General features: G+C 42.4%; 1 long non-coding RNA gene across 3 annotated transcripts in view; it reads left to right on the top strand.

The window, feature by feature from the left end:
* Positions 1–16,899, top strand: part of LOC122215283 — a 34,893-nt gene extending 17,994 nt beyond the window's left edge. For all 3 annotated transcript variants that reach the window (XR_006200314.1, XR_006200312.1, XR_006200313.1), the window contains 2 exons: positions 9,900–10,017; positions 16,678–16,899. This is a non-coding gene — a long non-coding RNA (uncharacterized LOC122215283). The remainder of the gene's footprint in view (positions 1–9,899; positions 10,018–16,677) is intronic.
* Positions 16,900–19,297: the final 2,398 nt, after the last annotated feature.

The raw sequence follows: 19,297 nt of genomic DNA, 5'->3' as shown, positions 1-19,297 counted from the left end.
TTCCTTGCCGATTTGGATGCCTATTTCTTTTTGTTGTCTGATTGCTGTGGCTAGGATTTCCCGTGCCATGTGAATAACAGTGGTGAGAGGGGTCATCCCTGTCTTGTCCCTGACCTTGGAGGAAAAATTTTCAATTTTTCCCCATTGAGGATGAGATTAGCTGTGGGTTTTTCATAGATGACCTGTATTATGTGCAGGTAGGTTGAGTCTCAATGTACTTTGCTGAGGGTTTTTATCATGAATGGATGTGACATTTTGTCAAATGGTTTTCCTGAATCTGTTGAAAACATCATATTGTTCTCATCCTTTCTTCTATTACTGTGGTGCATCATGTTGATTGATCTGTGAATGTGGAACCACCCTTACAGCCCAGGGATATATCCCACTTGATTATGGCAAATAATTCTATTAATGTATTGTTGACTTTAATTTGAAGGTATTTTAATGAGAATTTTGGCATACATAGTCATCAGGCTATTGGTCTGCAGTTTTATTTAAAAATTTTTAAACATTTTGTGAAATGTTTATTTCTTTACTTAGAGTACATAACAGTGAGGGAGGGTCAGAGAGACAGGGAGAGAGAGAATCCTGGCCATGCCCCACACTGTCATGGCAGGGTCCAACGTGGGACTCGAACCCACACACCACAAGATAATGTCCTAATCCGAAATTAAGAGTTGGACAGTAAACCGACCGAGCCACACAGGCACCGCTGCAGTTTTCGGTTTTAGTGGAGGCTTCATCTGGTTTTGTTATCAGGGTAATGATGGCCTCATAAGATGAATTTGTAAGTTTTCCTTCTTTTTTATTTTTTTGTAATAATTCGAGGAGAATACATATTACCTCTTCCTTAAATGTATGGTAGATTCATCAATGAAGCCATCTGGCCCTGAACTCTTGTGTTGGGGGGAAATTTTTTTAATTACTGATATGGTTTCTTTCTATTTTCAGATTTTAGATATCTTCCTGTTTCAGGTTTGGTAGTTTGTGTGTTTCTAGGAATTTGTTCGTTTTTCTCAGAGTGTCCAATTTGTTGCATATAGTTTTTAATATTATCTTCTAACTGTATTTTTGTGGTGTTGACTGTTATTTCTCCTTTCTTATTTGTGATGTTATTTATTTGAGTCCTTTCTCTCTTCTTTGTTAAAAGTCTGCCTACGAGGTTTTCAAGTTGATTACTGTTTTCAAAGAACCAGCCTCTGGTTTCATTGATTTGGTCTAGCGTCTTTTGGTTTCTATATTCCTTATTTCTGCCTTAATCTCTATTATTTCCTTCCTTCTTCTGTTCTTCTTCTCATTCCTTTATTTGTAAGTTAGGATTGTTTGAGATTTTTCTTGCTCTTTAAGGTAGGCTTGTATTGCTATATACTTCCATCATAGACTGCTTTTGCTGTATTCCAAAGGTTTTTACCAGTGTATTTTCATTTTCATTTGTTTCAATGTATTTTCTCATTGATTTCCTGTTTGACCCATTCATTTAGTAGCATGTTATTTAACCTCCATTTATTTGTGGCCTTCCCCCCCTGCCCCCCGCCCTTTTTTTGCGGTTGACTTCAAGTTTCCTATCTTTGTGGTCAGAAAAGATGTTTGGTTTGATCTCTGTCTTTGGGTACCTGTTGAGGCCTGATTTGTGACCTAGAATGTGATCAATTCTGGAGAATGCCGCATGTGCGCTTGAAAAGAATGTGTACTCTGCCATTTTAGTATGGAGTGTTCTGAATATGTCTGTTAAACCCATCTGGTCCAGTGTACCATTCAGAGCCATTATTTCCTTGTTGATTTTCTGTTTATAGATTCTGTCCATTGATGTGAGTGATGTGTTAAAGTCCTCCATTATCATTGTGTTATTATAAATGAGTTCCTTTATGGTTGTTGCTAAATGTTTTATATACTTGGTGATCGCATGTTGGGTGCATCAAAATTTACAATCATTGGATATTCTTGTTTGGCTGTCCCCTTTAGTATGAAATTGTGTCTGTCCTCATCTCTTGTTATAGCTTTATTTATTTACTTACTTACTTACTTACTTATTTATTTATTTATTTATTTATTTATTTATTTAAATTTAAGTCTTAGTTGACATACAGTGCATTCTCGGATTCCAGAGTAGAATTCAGTGATTCATCCCTTACATACAACACCCAGTGCTCATCACAACAAGTGCTCTCCTTAATACTCGTCCTCTGTTTAGCCCAGCGCTGACCCATCTCCCTCCATCAACCTTCAGGTTTTTTTTTCTCTAACATTACGATACTCATATGGTTTGTTACCACTCTTCTCTTTTCCTGCCCCCTTCCCTAGTTTTCATGTGTTTTGTTTCTTAAATGACACATGAGTGAAATCATATATTTGTCTTTCTCTGATTGACATATTTCACTTAGCATAACACATTCTAGCTCCATCCACATCGTTGCCAATGGAAAGATTTCATTCTTCTTGAAGCTGAGTTATATTTCATTGTATATACGTATGTATGTGTATATGAACATACACATACGTACATATGCGTATATATATGTACACATACACAGGCACACACACACACCACAACTTCTTTATACATTCATCAGTTGATGGATGCTTGGGCTTATCCACAGTTTGGCTACTGTTGATAATTCTGCTATAAATATTGGGTGCATGCAACGTCACTATTAGGTATTTACCCAAAGGGTACCAAACTACAGTCTCGGTTTTAAAGTTTATTTTGCCTGATATAAATATTGCTACTGGCTTTCTTTTGAAATTATTGGCACGATAAATGTTTCTTCATTCCCTCACTTTAAATCTGCAAGTGACTTAAGTCAAAATAAGGCTTTGTAGGCAGCATCTATATAGGTCTTGTTTCTGTTTGTTTATTTGTTTGTTTTGTCCATTCTGATGTCCTATCCAATGTCTTTTGATTGGAGCATTTATTCCATTTATATTCAGAGTGATTATTGATAGGTATATATTTAGTCCCATTCTACTAGTTGTTTTGTCATTATTTCTTGATGTTTTCTCTGATCCTTTCTTGTCTGTAACACTTTTAGTCTTTCATTTCCACTCAAGAGCCTGATTTAAATATTCTTTTCTTTTGACTGGTAGTACATTTCTTTACTTATTTTTAATATTTCTTCTTTTTTTAAATATAAGCCCAAGTTAGTTACCTTATAGAGGAATACAGTTTCAGCAGTAGAACTTAGTGATCCAAGTACAAAATATACCCAATACTCATCCCAGGTGCCACCCCTATTGCCCATCACCCATTTAGCTCATACCCCTATTCAGTAACCCTCCAGGAACCCTGAGCTTCTTCCCTCTATTTAACAGTCTCTTATCATTTGACTCCTTCTCTGTTTGTATCTTATTTTTGCTTTCACTTCACTATGTTCATCAGTTTTATTAAATTCGACAGATGAGAGAAATCATAGGATGTGTGTCTTTCTCTGACATATTTTGCTTAGCATAATAAAGTCCGGTTCCATCCACGTTGTTGCAAAGAGCAAGATTTCATTCTTTTTGATCACCGAGTAATAGTCCATCGTATGAATATACATATCTTCTTTATCTATTCATCCTTCAATGGCCATTTGGGCTCTTTCCATAATTTAGCTATTGTTGATAGTGCTGCTTTAAACATTGGAGTACATGTGCCACTTCGAGTGAGCGTTAGTGTATCCTTTGGATAAATACCTAGTAGTGCAATTGCTGGGTCCTAGTGTAGTTCTATTTTTTGTTTTTGTGACGAATCTCCATACTATTTTCCAGAGTGGCTACACCACTTTGCAGTCCCACCATCATTGCAAAAGAGTTCCCTTTCCCTGCATCCTTGCCAACATCTGTCATTTCCTGAGATGTTAATTTTAGTCATTCTGATAGGTGTTAGGGGATATCTCATTGTGGTTTCGATTTGTATTTCAGTGATGATGAGTGAGATTGAGCATCTTTTCATGTGTGACCAATCTGGATGTCATCTTTGTTAAAGTGTCTCTTCATGTCTTTTGCCCATTTCTTCACTGGATTATTTGGTTTTTGGGTGTTGAGTGTGATAAGTTCTTTATGGATTTTGGATACTAACCCTTTATCTGATTAGTCACCTGCAAATATCTTCTCCCATTTCATTCAGTTGCCTTTTAGTTTTGTTGATTGTGTCCCCTGCGGTGCAGAAGCTTTTAATCTTCAGGTCCCAATAGTTCATTTTGGTTTTTATTGCCCTTGTTTCTGGAGACATGACAAGCGAGAAGTTGCTGTAGCAAGGATCAAGGAGGTAGATTGCCTGTTATCTCCTCTAGGATTTTGATGGTCCCTGACTTACATTTAGATCTTTCATCTATTTTGAGGTGTGTGTGTGTGTGTGTGTGTGTGTGTGTGTGTGTGTGTGTGTCCTTTAAGAAGAGTGTCCAGGTTCATTCTTCTCACTGTCCAGTTTTCCCATTACCATTTGCTGAAGAGACTCTTTTTTTTCCATTGGATATTCTTTCCTGCGTTATCAAAGATTACTCAGCCATATGTTTGAGGGTATATTTCTGGGTTCCCTGTTCTGTTCCATTGATGTCTGTCTCCATTTCTGTGCCTGTACCGTACTGTCTTGATGATTGTGGCTTTCTAATACACCAAAAATCCAAAGTTGTTATGTCTCCAGCTTTGTTTTCTTTTTCAATATGACTTTGGCTATTTGGTGTCTTTTCTGGCTCCTTACAAATTTTAGGGTGGGTTGTTCTAGCTCTGTGAAGAAAGCTCGTGTTATTTTAATAGGGATTACATTGAATGTGTCCATTGCTTTGGATAGTATTGACATCTTAACAATGTTTGTTCTTCTAATCCATGACCATGGAATTTTTTCCATTTCTTTGGGTTTCTTAAATTTTTCTCATAGATGATTTATGGTTTGTTCCTTGGGTCTCCATTGGAAGAGAGTCTGAGCTAGGGTTAGGGTTTGGTCCAGGACATCACCAGGGCCAAAGCGACTCCAGTCTCGTGATCTCCCTCGAGGGCTGAAGTGAGGGACAAGGCAACGGTGAGGCTCAAGTGTTTGACTAGGTTTCGAGATCAGGTTAGGTTTCAGTTGAGGGTTCTGGTTAGGGGTAGGGTTAGGGTTAGGTTCCAGGAGGCTCCAGGCGCTGAACCCACAGCATTGCATTTGTCTCCCTGATAGGCTCAGTTGAGGGTACAAGGGTGGGTGCCGGTCAGGATTAGTCTTTGGCTTCCAAGGCCAAACAACCGTATGGGCCACTATTCGGGTAGACCTCTGGAATCCTCTCTGGAAAGTGCAGCCGGCCCTGGGAAAAGACATGCTGATGTTCCAGGTTGCATGCCCAGTATTTCTGTTCCAATTCTCCAACCCGTGTGCGTGCTGTTGTCAGACTTTGGAATTGGGTCCCCATGGGGTCAGAGCCTTAGCTAGGGTTAGGTTTAGGGTGCGGTCCAGGGAACTCGTCAGGGCCAATGCGACTCCAGATTCCTGATCTCCCTCAAGGGCTGATTTGAGGGTCCATGCGAGGGGAAGGGTCAAGTGTAGGTTTAGGGTTCGAGTTAGGATTAGGTGTAGTTTGTGGGTTATGGATAGGGTTAGGGTTAGTGTTAGTTCCCCCGAGGCTCCTGGCACGGACCCCACAGCAGAGCAGTTATCTCCCTGAAGGGCTTATTCTAGTCCACAACTGAGGGTTCCAGAGAGGATTAGTCTTTGTGTTCCAAGGCCAAATGTATAGGCCACCCTTCTTGAGGGCCTCAGGAATCCTCTCGTGCAGCTGCAGTCATGCTTTGGAAATGACATGGTGATGTTTCAGCTTCTATGCCGAGTATCTCTGTACCATTTCTTGGACCTGTGTGCATGCTATTGTCAGACATTGGAATTCGGTACCCAAGGTGAGAGAGCCTTAGCTAGGGTTAAGGTTCCGTCCAGGGACATCGCCAGGGCCGTAGCGACGCAGTTTCATGATCTCCCTCGAGGGCTGAATTGAGGGCCCATGCGAGGGTGCAGGTCAAATGTAGGGTTAGGGTTAGAGATACAGTCAGGTGTACATTGTGAGTTATGCTTAGGGTTATGGTTAGGGTTAGTGTTAGGTCCCAGGAGGCTCCAGGCCCTTCCCCCAAAACAGAGCAATTGTCTCCACGAAAGGCTGAGTGGAGTTCATCAGGGAGGGTGCTGGTCAAGAGTATTCTTTGGGTTCAAAGTTCAGACAAATATATGGGCCACCCTTTGGGTAGGCCTCAGGTACCCTCTCGGGCAGCTGCAGTCACACTTTGGAAATGACATGGTGATGTTCCAGGTTGCATGCCGAGTATTTCTGCACCGATTCTCCAAACCGTGTGCGTGTTGTTGTCAGACTTTGGAATTGGTTCCCCATGAGGAGAGAGCCTTAGTTAGGGTTAGGGAATGGTCCTGGGACGTCGCCAGGGCTGATGCGACTCCAGTTTCGTAATCTCCCTCAAGGGCTGATTTGAGGGCCCATGCAAGGGTGCGGATCAAGTGTAGGGTTAGGGTTCGAGTTAGAGTTAGGTGTAGGTTGAGGGTTATGGATAGGGTTAGGGTTATTTCCCACGAGGCTCAAGGCATGGACCCCACAGCAGAGCAGTTGTCTCCCTAAGGGCTCACTCTAGTCCACAAGGGAGGGTGCAGGAGAGGATTAGTCTTTGGGTTGTGAGGCCAGACAATTGTATGGGCCACCCTTCTGGGAGGCCTCAGGAGTCCTCTAGTGCAGCTGTAGTCGTGCTTTGGAAATGACATGGTGATGTTCCAAGTTCCATGCTGAGTATTTCTGCAGGGATTTTCGACCCCGTGTGCATACCGTTGTCAGACTTTGGAATTGGGTCCCCATGGGGGATGGGGCAGGGGGATGGGTTAAATGGGTGATGGGCTAAGGAGGGCACTAGTAGTGAGGAACACTGAGTGTTGTATGTAAGTGATGGATGACTACATTCTATACATGAAGCTAACATTACACTGTATGTTAACCAACTGGAATTTAAATAAAAACTTGAAAAAATAAATACTAAAGAAATACATAAATAAATTTAAACTAAAATAAATGAATACTATTTTAAAAAAAATTTTTTAATGTTTATTTATTTTTGACAGAGAGAGAAAGAGAGACAGGGCCTGAGCAGGGGAGGGGCAGAGAGAGAGTGAGACACAGAATCCAAAGCAGGCTCTAGGCTCTGAGCTGTAAGCACAGAGCCCGATGTGGGGCTCGTACCCACAGACTGTGAGATCCTGACCTGAATCCAAGTCGGACACTCAAGCAACTGAGCCACCCAGGCGCCCCATACATTTTAAAAATTAAAAAGAGGGGTGCCTGGGTGGCTTGGTCGGTTAAGCGTCCGACTTCGGCTCAGGTCATGATCTCACCGTCCATGAGTTCGAGCCCCGCGTCGGGCTCTGTGCTGACAGCTCAGAGCCTGGAGCCTGTTTCAGATTCTGTGTCTCCCTCTCTCTCTGCTCCTCCCCTGTTCATGCTCTGTCTCTCTGTGTCTCAAAAATAAATAAACATTAAAAAAATTAAAAAAAATTAAAAAGAAAACTCATGTGACGATGTCAATAGACAGAGCAAAAAAGTTCTGAGAAAATTCGGTATCCATTTGTGCTAAAAAACTCTAAAAATTCCATGTAGAAGTAACATATCTCAAGATAAGAAAGGCCATGTATGTGAAGCCCACAGCTAACAACATACTCAATAGTGAAATTGTGGAAGATTTTCCTCTATGATCAGGCACAAGGCAAGGATGCCCTCGATATGTGAAGGGGATTGGGTCATGCAGGCTTCTGGTTATGGAATGAATAAATCACAGATAGAAGATATAGCATAGGGAACATAGAGAGTGGTACTCGAATAGTGATGCATGGTGACAGATGATAGCTACACCTGTGTTAGTGAGCAAAATGTATACACTTGTCCAATCACTATGTTCTTCATCTGAAACTAATGTAACATAGTGTAACAGCTATTCCCAAATAACATGATTTTTTTAATAAGGTAAAAGAATGAAATAAAACGTTTAATGTAAATGAACCTGTAAATATATAATCAAGAAATGCAGTAAAGTTCCAAACTAGAAAGTCACCATATCAAATTCTGTAGCGTTCCTATATGCTAACCAAATTCTCTAAGAAGGAAAGAAAACAATCCCACTTACAGTAGCATCAAAAACAATAAACTTTATAGTAATAAATTTAGCCAAGGAAGTGAAAGATCTCTCTACAGAAAACTATAAAACCTGTGTGCAGAAATGGAAGAAATTCAATTTGGATGAAAGAAACAGGAGAACACACAAGTCAGTGAAAAGCCATCCCACGTCCATCTTTCGGAGGAATTAATATACATACAATGTCCATATTATCCAAAACCCTCTAGAGATTCAGTGCAATCTCTTTCAAGACTCTGATGCAATTTTTATGCAATTAGAAACACATATCCTAAAATGTATTTGGAACCACAAAAAGACCCCAAGTAGCCAATGCAAGAAAGAACAAAACAGGAGGCATCACACTTCTTGATTTCAAGCTCATTCTAACACAAAGAAATCAGTTATGTCACTGGCATAAGCACACACACAAGACAATGGAACAGAAATGGAGAGCCAAAACTAAACCCATACATGCACAGTCAACTAGTATTTGACAAGGGAGTCAAGAATACACAGTGGAAAAGGGTAGTCTCTTGAATAACTGGTGCTGGGAAAAATGGATATTCACATGTGTAAGAATAGAGCTTAGCACCTTGTTATACCACTCCAAGAATTAACTTGAAATGGATTAAAGATATAAATGAATGGTACGGAAACAAAATTCTTCCTCATCGTTTCAGCTCTTACTATGCCAAGACGGAGCTGTTGAGGTGGTGAGGGCTGGGTGGAGAGTAGTCCTGGAAATAAAAGACTGTGTGTGTGGAACAGACTTTCTTTAGTATGGAATTATCCCTCTGATCCTTTAAGACTAGCCACTTCCTTCCCTACATTTGCAGACACAGCTAGTACCCTGCATGCTGCCAGCAATGCACTGCTTTGTCGCCTCCAACTCCTAGAATTTCTAGGTGGGACCCAGTGGGAAGGGTGGAGTTTAGTGGCACTGATGCTGCCCTGTTGAAACCAGGGGGAGGGGAAGAAGACAGGTACCATTCCGGCTTCAATGGGGTTCAGGTATGTTAGTGTTGGTGTTGGTGTTGGATTTTTCACCTTTTACCCTACCACATCTCAAAAGTTTAATTTCTGTCCTGCAGGTCCACGTGGTTTCCAGGATATTTCCTCCTTTCCCAGAAGTGCCCTTCATGTCATACCCCATGGGATGCCCTTTATCACTATCCGTGGGCAGGGCCACTCCCACCTTCTCCAAACTGGGGTCCTCTGGGACTTCACCTTTCTCCTCCACCATGTAGAAGATGATATGACCAGTATGAGTTGACTTATAAAACACGTTTTGTCTTTTACCTGTCATGTGTTTGGAGAAGATGCAGTGATGGCACCACAGGGCTTTCAGGTCAGCCTGAGTGAGGACATTGTAATGTTCTTCAAGTTGTTCAGGAAATGCATAAAATGGGCAGTCGTTTCCCCATAGTGAGCTGGGCAACACGTGCCTCTGATAGAGAAGGAAGGAGGCCTTATACATGCTGACAGACATAGCACTCCCTAGGATGTAGCTTGTACAGAGACCATGTGCTGGGCTCTCTGAGGGATGAGACACACCCCTAACTTATTTTCTAGCGAGTTGAGACCTGAGCTGTTCACAGCTGCTTGATTAGTTATAAAAACACCCGAAACAAGGCCCTGTAAACCTTCCTCAAGAGACAGGATCAGATCTCCCTCTTGTCCTCAAGGGTCACCCGAGGCACATGAAATACCCTCTGCCCCTGGTAAGGGACCCAAGAGTGTGAATGAGTTGAATATAATGAAACATGTGGCGGATGGTTTGTTTTTCTTCCACACAGTCTATGCAAGTCAGAATCAACCTCCATCCACCTCCATCTGTTATGAGACCTAGAATGTGGTGCAGCTCCCGTGGAGAATATCAGTTGTGTCTCTACCAAGGATGCAGAGAAAGACAAGGTAAATTATCTTGCCCGTTTCAGTTGCAATGCTTTCTGAAAAACTTTTATCTGGCCTTGTCTGGTTTTCTATGTCCTCTGGTGTCTTTACTATTTGATTTATGTCCTCACAAGCCTCCAGGCTTCTCCAGTTTAACATCATCATGTTAGCTGGCGCCTCTGGAAGCCACAAGTGAGTGGAGGCTGAGGACCACGTGGGTCTCACTTTGTGTTTGTGGAAATAACTTGAGGAGGATGACACTTCCCTGCACCCTCAAGTCTTCTGGAGCTTCTGACTCCTTCCACACCTTCTTTACATGGGATTATCCTTATTATTTTCATTTTTTCCTATTTCAGTGTAGGCCATGAATTTGTTCAGAATGTGTGCTATGAGCCTCGTGACTGGAATAGATAAAAACTCTTTCCAACATTATATTGTGTGCTTTGTACTGAGGGTTCTTAGCAAAATTTCAGAATTCATTACTGGTCCTTCTGTGTTGGTAAATGTATGATAGAGAATTTCTCCAGTCGTCCCCTAGGTGGAAATACTCTGAATTTTCAGAAGCGGCATGTGTAATCAAAAATGTATGTGGAACTGCAGTCATGAAGGGAGAGAATCAGTGATTACCTGCAGGGCCAATACCTCACAGAGTTCTTCAGTTGTGTTTATATGAGCAGGTTCTCTTGTGTCCCGGGAGCAGTTGTAACTGGTACTTTGTCTCATGATACCTTACAGGAATTTTACACCTGAAATTGAGACATGTTTCTGTTCATTCTTTTATGTAGAATTTCTACCTCTCTTTTACAATGGGACAAAATGGCTATGTGACTCATATTGTATTTAAAAGCTGAATTACCTGTGAATTAAGATAAATATACTTGAGAACAATGAATGTGCACAGGTAACGTGTTTCTCTCAGAAAACATATTTCCAGGCCTCCTGAAGGACTCCAGGAATCCCCATCTCCTCAGAGGTCTCTGTGGCCTTGCACAGAAGATGTCTTTGTCAGGGAGGGAAGCAGAGTGAGGACAGGCATGGGATGGCAGGTTGAGCTTTGACCCTGGGGTGGCCCTGAATCTCTGTGTGGTGCTGGGCTTTTCTTTCATTCCTTCATGTTCTGTCTGTTCTCAATGTGCAAATAAAAAGTCTGCAGATCTGGTGGAAGTGGACACCAGAGGGGTCCTCGACACAGAGTCCTGCCTCTCTGGAATACGCTCCTTTATTAGACTGGCATTACTGCCATCAATCTTCTAGAATAGAATTCCCTGGCTTTCTGCATTGGTAAACATGGGCAATGACGTGTGGTGACAGTAGTTTTTCCTTGTGCCATCTGGTACCTTCAGGCTGTAAGTGGGACCTTGTGGGAGGGTAGAGTTTTCTGGCACTGATGCTCTGTTTTGCTAGAACCCATGAACGAACAAGGGGCCACGTGCCGACACCTGCTTCATTGTGTTTCAGCTCCTGTGGGTGTTCTGCTTCTGTCTATCATACCAACATACCTGTCACTTCTGTTCTGTAGGTCCCTATCGATGCAAGAGGCCTCCTCCTTTCCTAGGTGCACCCACTACAGATACCCTTTATCACTGTTCATGGGCTCTATGAGCCACCTCGAATTCCTTGGTGTTCTCAGGGACAGGACCCGCCACCTCCACCTCGACTATTTGTGAAATGATCTGAACAGTATGAGCTGACATGATCAGCATGTTCAGCTTCTGTGTTGTTGAGTCTTTGAGAAGACGTAGAGATGGCCTCACATGCTTTGTAATGCAAGGGTGCTGCTGGCTGAGGACACTGTTAAGATTCCTCAAGTTTCTCAGGACATACATATGTTGGGCTGTGTCATTTCCATTACTGAGTGGGCTGCATATGTCTCTTGTGGAGAAGGAAAGAGCCTTTTAATAGAAAAGCAGGCATATAAGTTCTGCAGATGTGCCTTGTACACAGTCCATGTCCCTGGCTCTGTGAGAGATGAGGCAAACACTTACCATGAGGGGCTTCAACTGTCCTAATGGGCAGAGAGTCACATGCATTAAATTACATGGAACTTCTGATCTACAATAGTGGCAGCTCCAGTAATGGGTCCTCAAGTACAAGAGACAGAGACATGAATCTCATGGGAATGAATTGGAGGCTGTGCATGAGAAGGGATAGCTGAGATGGTGCAGAGGGGAGGGTTTTGGACTCAGTGAGAGGGAGTTGGAAGCCATATCTCGCAGGGCCTACAACTTAGGGAGAGTGGGCACAGCGTGAAGTCCACACAGAGCTGCTGCATGGGTTCAAGGACAGTTCACGCAGGTATCATCTCTGAAATATCATTGTGGCCAAAGTGCACCTAGTTTATTATCTAAATAAAGATTGTTGTTTCCCTTGGTTTTCTGAAGGTTCTGGATCTGTGTGAAAGAATGACCTGGAGATTTGTAGTTTAGCTTGGTTCTTATGGGATGCTTGTCTGCCTAAGTTTGTGTGCCTCTGTGAGACTAAATGTGATGAAAGGTTCTAGATTAGCTGTGTAGCTTCCTTGGCCTTCAGCCTGAGTCAGACTCTTAGCGGGGAATTCAGGGATGACCAGGAAATGCCCCTGCTGGACTCTTGACACCACACCCTTGAATCTACTGTCACTACCCTGCATGAAGGTTTGTATCTCTGAAACTTCCCTCACAATTTCCTGAGGCACTGCCTGTGATCCTGCTGTCTCAGCCCTAATGCCAGCTCTCAGTGGGGCCATCTCAGAGCCTCAGCTTTGTAATCTGAGAAGCAGGGACAATGTTGGTCTCTGAGGTCAGTGCAATGAAGAGGTGGTTAAGCACATAAGGAATTTGTAAAATGTATGGGATGAGTGGGCATTCACCCTTCTCTGGGTGGAAATGAATGTATCTGCACACAGAAGATCATCAACAGATGTTCATTCAATTTCATGAAACTGAGGGTATAATGCCTGAGGCTGGGAGATTGGCATTTCCTGTTTCAAAAGACACAACAAAGACCCCTGTGTTTTTTCTATTAAAATTCAGGTCCTTCTTTACAAAGAAGGAAAAGATAAGTATGAGAATGTGTACATTCAGGGATCTACATCTAAGATCTGAGGTAGACACACAAATGCAGCCACACAAATATGTGCTCATCCAAGGACACAGATATATTGTAGAAGACAAAATGCATAGAGGAGAACAGAAGATCCCTTTGCAATAACTCAAAATCACTTTGACATAGAGGGAAATCAGTTTGAAATTTGAAGAGGACACTGAACCATTACAAACCAGCTATGGTTATTATATATTTAGAGATGGTGTCTAATCTGCTTCTTGGTCTGAATGCTTTCCCTGCTCACCCTGTCCCCTCCATTTTGTCCTTCCTAATGTCCCCTAATGCACTGGTCACAGTTGTGTTTCTGTGTCAGCGTCTGCTTCCAGTAAATCGACACTCATTCCCCATCAAGTGTACACTTTGGGGTTCCTGTATATGCTGTTAACCAACACATAATATGTACAGTATTGGTGGAAGAAGACAGATCATTCTTTGGGGTTGTATTGCCTGGAAGGGACCTATAGTTCCATCTGAGGAGTTGGATACATCCTTTTGGGAGCTCTGGTCATGGTTGTTTATTCTGTAGATAGATACTCATGAACACACAGCGCACATGCTAGTTGATGGGGTTTGTGCTGATGAGAAGGGCAGGTCTCTGTCTCCAGGAAAGGGTCTCTTCTGATGGTGAGGAATGGTTTCAGGAGGCCAGTAAGGAGGCCCTGCATTAGCTCACCTCTTGTGCCCTTGTGCACCTTACCAGCTGCCCCCAAGCACCAATCCAGGTGGCCTCCAAGGGGGCAAATGGAGAAAATTCTGTGGTGAGTCACATGATGTCCCACAAAGCTTCCCCTGTTGCCTTATTGAGGGATGGGGAGGGCAGAGGTCTATGGTCTGAGATAGGTTCCTTCGACACCATCCAGGAGAGTTGGGTGTAAGCATATGGCTCCTTCTACATTGGCCAATCCAACCCACTTTGCCCCAGGGCCCTGAACCCTGTGAGCCCCTTTTTTCTCCCAGCTTAGGGAAGCAGCCCTCCAGCAGCTTTTGGGTCATGGCTGGGCCACCAAGGGTAAATGTCTGGCTGTCCACATGCTGACAGCATTGTTCTAGCAAATGTTAACATGAGCAGCTGCTGTACAGGGAATTCTCCTCCATTGTGATCAGGGCCCGGGACAAAACATGACAGGAGAGAGGAAGATACAGGAGAGCCCTGTGCTCCTGAACAGGGCTGTATGCACAGAGCAGATAGCCTGAAGCCTGGGGAGAGTTGGAGAAAGAGACAGGCAGGAGAGAGGCACTGAATGAGTGATAGGGGAATTGGGCAAGTCCTAGAGAGTGAAAGGAAGAAACAGTGAGAGATGTGGTTAGGGAGAAACAGAGACAAAGAAGAAGTAAGGGGAGGAAAGTAGAGACCTTGTCCAGGAACGTGGACGGGGTGAGATGGGCTGGGGGAGAGGGGATGTATGAAGTGTCTCAGAGTGCTGGGGCAGAAAGGGCTGGTATCATGGGCATCAGAGTTCTGTGACTCCAAGACTCCAACATCCCTGGGGCCAAGCTTTGCAGAGGACATTGCATTTTAAAAGATGGGTATCCCTCATTTCTCCTGGAATTGTGGGGGCACAGCCTCATGTTCTGTCATGGAGAGGGATATCTTGAGGGAGAGTGTGCTGCTCTTTGGCAGGTAAACTCCAGAGCATGCCCTGTGGGGAGGTGACCCAGAGCCATCTCCCTCACTGCCCCAGTACCTGTTGGATTTCTCCCCCACCCCCACCAGCTGGCCTTCCTCAAGTTCTGAACCCAGGCATCAGGCATTGTGTTGCCCCCAGGTCCGGCAGTCTGGACCTGGCAGAGGTGGACTAGTAATATTGATAAAAAGTATTTGACAATAAAGTCCATATTCTCCTTCTGGAACTAGCGGTGTTCATCAAGACCGTGGGTTGCTATCCTCCTGTCCACTGCCAAACTGAGGATGCCAGATGGTAGGTGAACCCTTTAAAACACGATAGTCTTCTCTTACATCAAATTCAAGACATTTTCTTGTCACAGCTTTCTTTTAATTTTTAAGAGATGGCAATTACTAATTAAAGGCATAATGGTCTTATAGGAATTTGACCTATACGACTTATGGACATTATTTCATTCATCTGTATCCCTAAAGCACATTTCATTGGAAATATTAGTGAAGGATACATACAGTAAATTCATAACAGATGTATAGCTCCCTGTAAGTTGCATTCTGACCTTGTCACATATGTGTCATCAAAGATATTATTAGTGACTATTCAGATAAGTTCTCAACATCAAGATGGTCATGTTAGAGAATCTGGTATAAATGGAATTTCACAGATTCTAAATTAGGAAAGATTTTTTAAAAATTTATAATGTTTCTGCTTTTCTTTTTTGGAGAGAGCCTGAGGGAGGAAGGGGGGGAGAGAGCAGGAGACACCGAATCTGAGGCAGGTTCCAGGCTTTGAGCTGTCAGGACATAGCCTGACACAGGGCTCAAACTCATGGACTGCAAGATCATGACTTGAATCAAAATCGGAGGCTTAACCGACTAAGCCACCCAAGCACCCCAGGAATGATAGTTTATTGGCAAAGAAGGAGAAATTAAGGATAATATAGAGGATGTCTATTTTTAATTTAAATATTGTTCACACATTTGTTGTATTAGTTTTAGGCATACATTGTAGTCCTTCCATATGTCTATAAATTATGTTGTACTTCAGCACAAGTGTAGCTATCATGTGAAAGCATGCAACAGTATTATTACAGGATTGACTCCATTCCATTGGCTGTCCTTTGTATCCCTAGGACTCATTCATTCATACCTGGAAGCCAGTATCTCTCTCTCAAAGGTGTCAATTATTTATCTAACCTAAATACAATTGTAGTAAACACAATTACCTCATGTTCAGCATGTGTAAATTGGCAGTTTATTTTTCTGTGAACATTGCTTAAAACATTACAAATGATGTCATTACGTTAATAAATTAGGTTTCATTCTTCACTCACAAGAAAGGAGATGGAAAAGATTTCTTTGTGTCCCAGGCCCTGTCACTAAAACCCTTCCCAGTGTGGAGAACAGGCTTAGTTGCCCAGAGCACCTTGGGCCTCTCAGCTGTGCGACCAGGGACTTCCACATTGAAGGAATACCCATGGTGGCCAGCAGAGAGAGCTCAAGCACCACAGACCCGGAGGGGTGGGTTCTTCTGCCTGGGCAGTGATGACCAGCAGAGGACACACCATTGGCTTTTCTGACCCAGGGCACTTCAGAGCAGGAAGGGCTGCTGTTGCTCCCAGAGGATGCAGGGCCTCTGGTGCTGCCTCAGGACAGAGAGCAGAGCTGCCTTTCCAGGGCGTTATGCTGTCCGCACACAGGGGAGACCTTGGGAGCTTTGCAGCAACTTGGCATCTCCTGAGTCGCCAGAGAGAAGCTGTTTTGTTGTACTGAGTGCTGAGGAGGGGGCGCAGGGTGGCTTCCCTGGGCAAGGTGGTTGCTGAGCAGCACAGGCCCTTGCATTTTCTGGGTTGTTCCTGTGTTTCATTCCTCCCTTTCCTGGACAGTTTTTGAACAAGATGTATTTTACTAAAGGGCTCGTAGATTGCGGGGTCCCACGACATCACCTCATAGATGCAGTCGATGGTTTGTTCCAGATTCAGGCTTGTTTCCGGGAAGAAACCCTGACAGAAATGCAGAAGAATGGGAACTGCATTCCGTTAGGACATGAATGCATGAAATGCTCATCTCAGGACCTTCTAGAAGAATGAGCTGGGACCCACTTTTTGAATCCTGCTGGAACCAGAGACCGAGGTAAGAGCACAAACTGTCCCACACATCATACATAATTTAAAAAAAAAAAAACATTCATGGTTATTTTTCCAACCTAGTGAAGTGATTGAAAACTACAGAAAACCTGGAGGTACCTGTCATTAACCTTATGTTATCTTTTAATTTAAATTCCAGTGAGTGAAGATACAGTGTAATATTAGTTTCAGGTGTGCAATATAGAGCACCATTCCACACATCACCTTGTGCCCATCCCAGGTGCACTTCTTAATCCCCATCAGCTGTTTCACCCATTCCCCCACCTCACTGTGGAACTCCTCAGTTTGTTTCCTAGTTAAGAGTCTGTTTGTTTGTCACTGTCTCCTCCCCCCCCCTCCTTGTTTTGTTTCATTTCCATGTGTTAGTGAAATCATCTGGTTTTGTCTTTTTCTGAGAGTCTTATTTCACCCAGCATAACATTATCTCTCTCCATGCAGCTCGTGGCAAATGACAAGATTTCATGTTTTTACGGCTAAATAATATTACATTCCATATACTACATCTCAGTTTATTCATCAGTTGATATATGCTTGGTCAGTTTCTTTAATTTGGCTGTTGTAGAAAATGTTGCTGTAAACATCAGGATGCATGTATCCCTTTGAAGAATTATTTTTGTATTCCTTCTGTAAATACCTCGTAGTGAAATTGCTGGATCGTAACATAGTTCTATTTCCATTTTTTTTTTCATGAATCTCCATGTTGTTTTCCAGAGTGGCTGCACCAGTTTGCATTCCTTCCCACAATGCAAGAGGGTTTCTATTTCCCCACATCCTTGTCAACACCTGCTGTTTCATCATTCATTGATTTTAGTCATTCTTACAGGTGTGACGTGTTCTCTCATTGTACTTTGGAATTGTATTTCCCTGACGATGAGTAATATTGAGCATCTTTTCATGAGTCTCTTGGCTATGTGTATGTCTTCCTTGGGAAAATGTCCATTCATATCGTCTGCCCATATTTAATCGGATTTCTCATTTTTTGGGTGCTGTATAACTTTTTATATTTTGGACACTAAACCTTTGTCAGATGTCGTTTACAAATATTATCCTGTAGGTGTTTTAGTTTTGTTGATTATTTCCTTGCTGACAGAAGCTTTTTATTTTTATGAAGTCCCATTATTTTTGCTTATGTTTCCCTTACCTCAGGAGATATATCTACAAAGATGTTTGTACAGCCAATGTCAAATAAGATACTGCCTTTGTTAGTTAGCCTCTGGGATTTTTATGGTTTCAAGTTTCACACATAGGTCTTTATCCATGTTGGATTTATTTTTGTGTATGTTGTAAGAAAGTGGTCCGTTGTTTTTGTTTTGTTTTGCAGGTTTCTGTCTAGTTTTTCCAAAACCATATGTTGAGGAGACTTTTTTTAAGTTTATGTATTTATTTTTGAGAGAGAGTATATGCAGAAGAGGGGCAGAGAAAAATGGAGAGAGAGAATCCCATGCATGCTCTGCACTGCCTTGAGATCATGATCTGAGCGGAAACACCAATAACACGCTTTGGAGCCACCCGTGTGTCCCAAGACTATCTTTTTTTTTCCCCAATGGATATCCTTTCCTGCTTTGTTGAGAATTGGTTGACCATATAGGTTTGAGTTCATTTCTGGGTTTCCATTATATTGATCTCTGCATCTGTGTTTTTGTTGTTGTTGGTTGCCAGTAACATACTGCTCTGTTCAGTACAGCTTTGTCATATAACCTAAAGTCTGGAATTGTGATGTCTCCAGCTTTAGTTTTTGTCTTCAATTTTGTTTTGGCTCTTTGGGGTCTTTGACGTCCCATACAAATTTTGGGATTATTTGATTTAGTCTGACAAATGTTTTTGTTAGTGTGATAGGGATTTCATTACATGTGTAGATTGTTTTGAGGAGTATAGACATTTTAACAGTATTTTGTTCTTCCTATCCATGAATACGAAGTGTATTTCCTTTTCTTGATGTCCTCTTCCATTTCTTTCATCAGTGTTTTATAGCCTTTAGAGTACAGGTCTTTCACCTCCTTGGTTAGGTTTATTCCAGGTATCTTGGGGTATCAGTGCACCTGTCAATGGGATTGGTCACTTACTTTCTCTTTCTTTTAATTCATTATTCGTCTACAGAAATGCAATAGATTTATGCACATTGATTTCTGTATATTTTTATTTCTAGAATTAGTATATCAATTCTAGCAATTTTTATGGGAGTCTTTCATGTTTATTATAGAGAGCATCATGTCAGTTCCAAACAGTGAAAGTTCTACTTCTTCCTTGTCGATTTGGATGCCTCTCATTTCTTTTTGTTGTCTGATTGCTGTGGCTAGGACTTCTAGTACTATGTGGAATAACAGTGGTGAGAGGGATCATCCCTGTCTTGTCCCTGACCTTGGAGGAAAAATTTTCAATTTTTCCCCATTGAGGATGAGATTAGCTGTGGGTTTTTCACAGATGACCTTTATTATATGCAGGTAGGTTG

The sequence above is a fragment of the Panthera leo genome, chromosome A3 (genome assembly GCF_018350215.1).
Source record: "Panthera leo isolate Ple1 chromosome A3, P.leo_Ple1_pat1.1, whole genome shotgun sequence".
In the NCBI taxonomy this organism is placed as follows: Eukaryota; Metazoa; Chordata; class Mammalia; order Carnivora; family Felidae; genus Panthera; species Panthera leo.
This window is presented reverse-complemented; position numbering and strand designations above follow the sequence as displayed.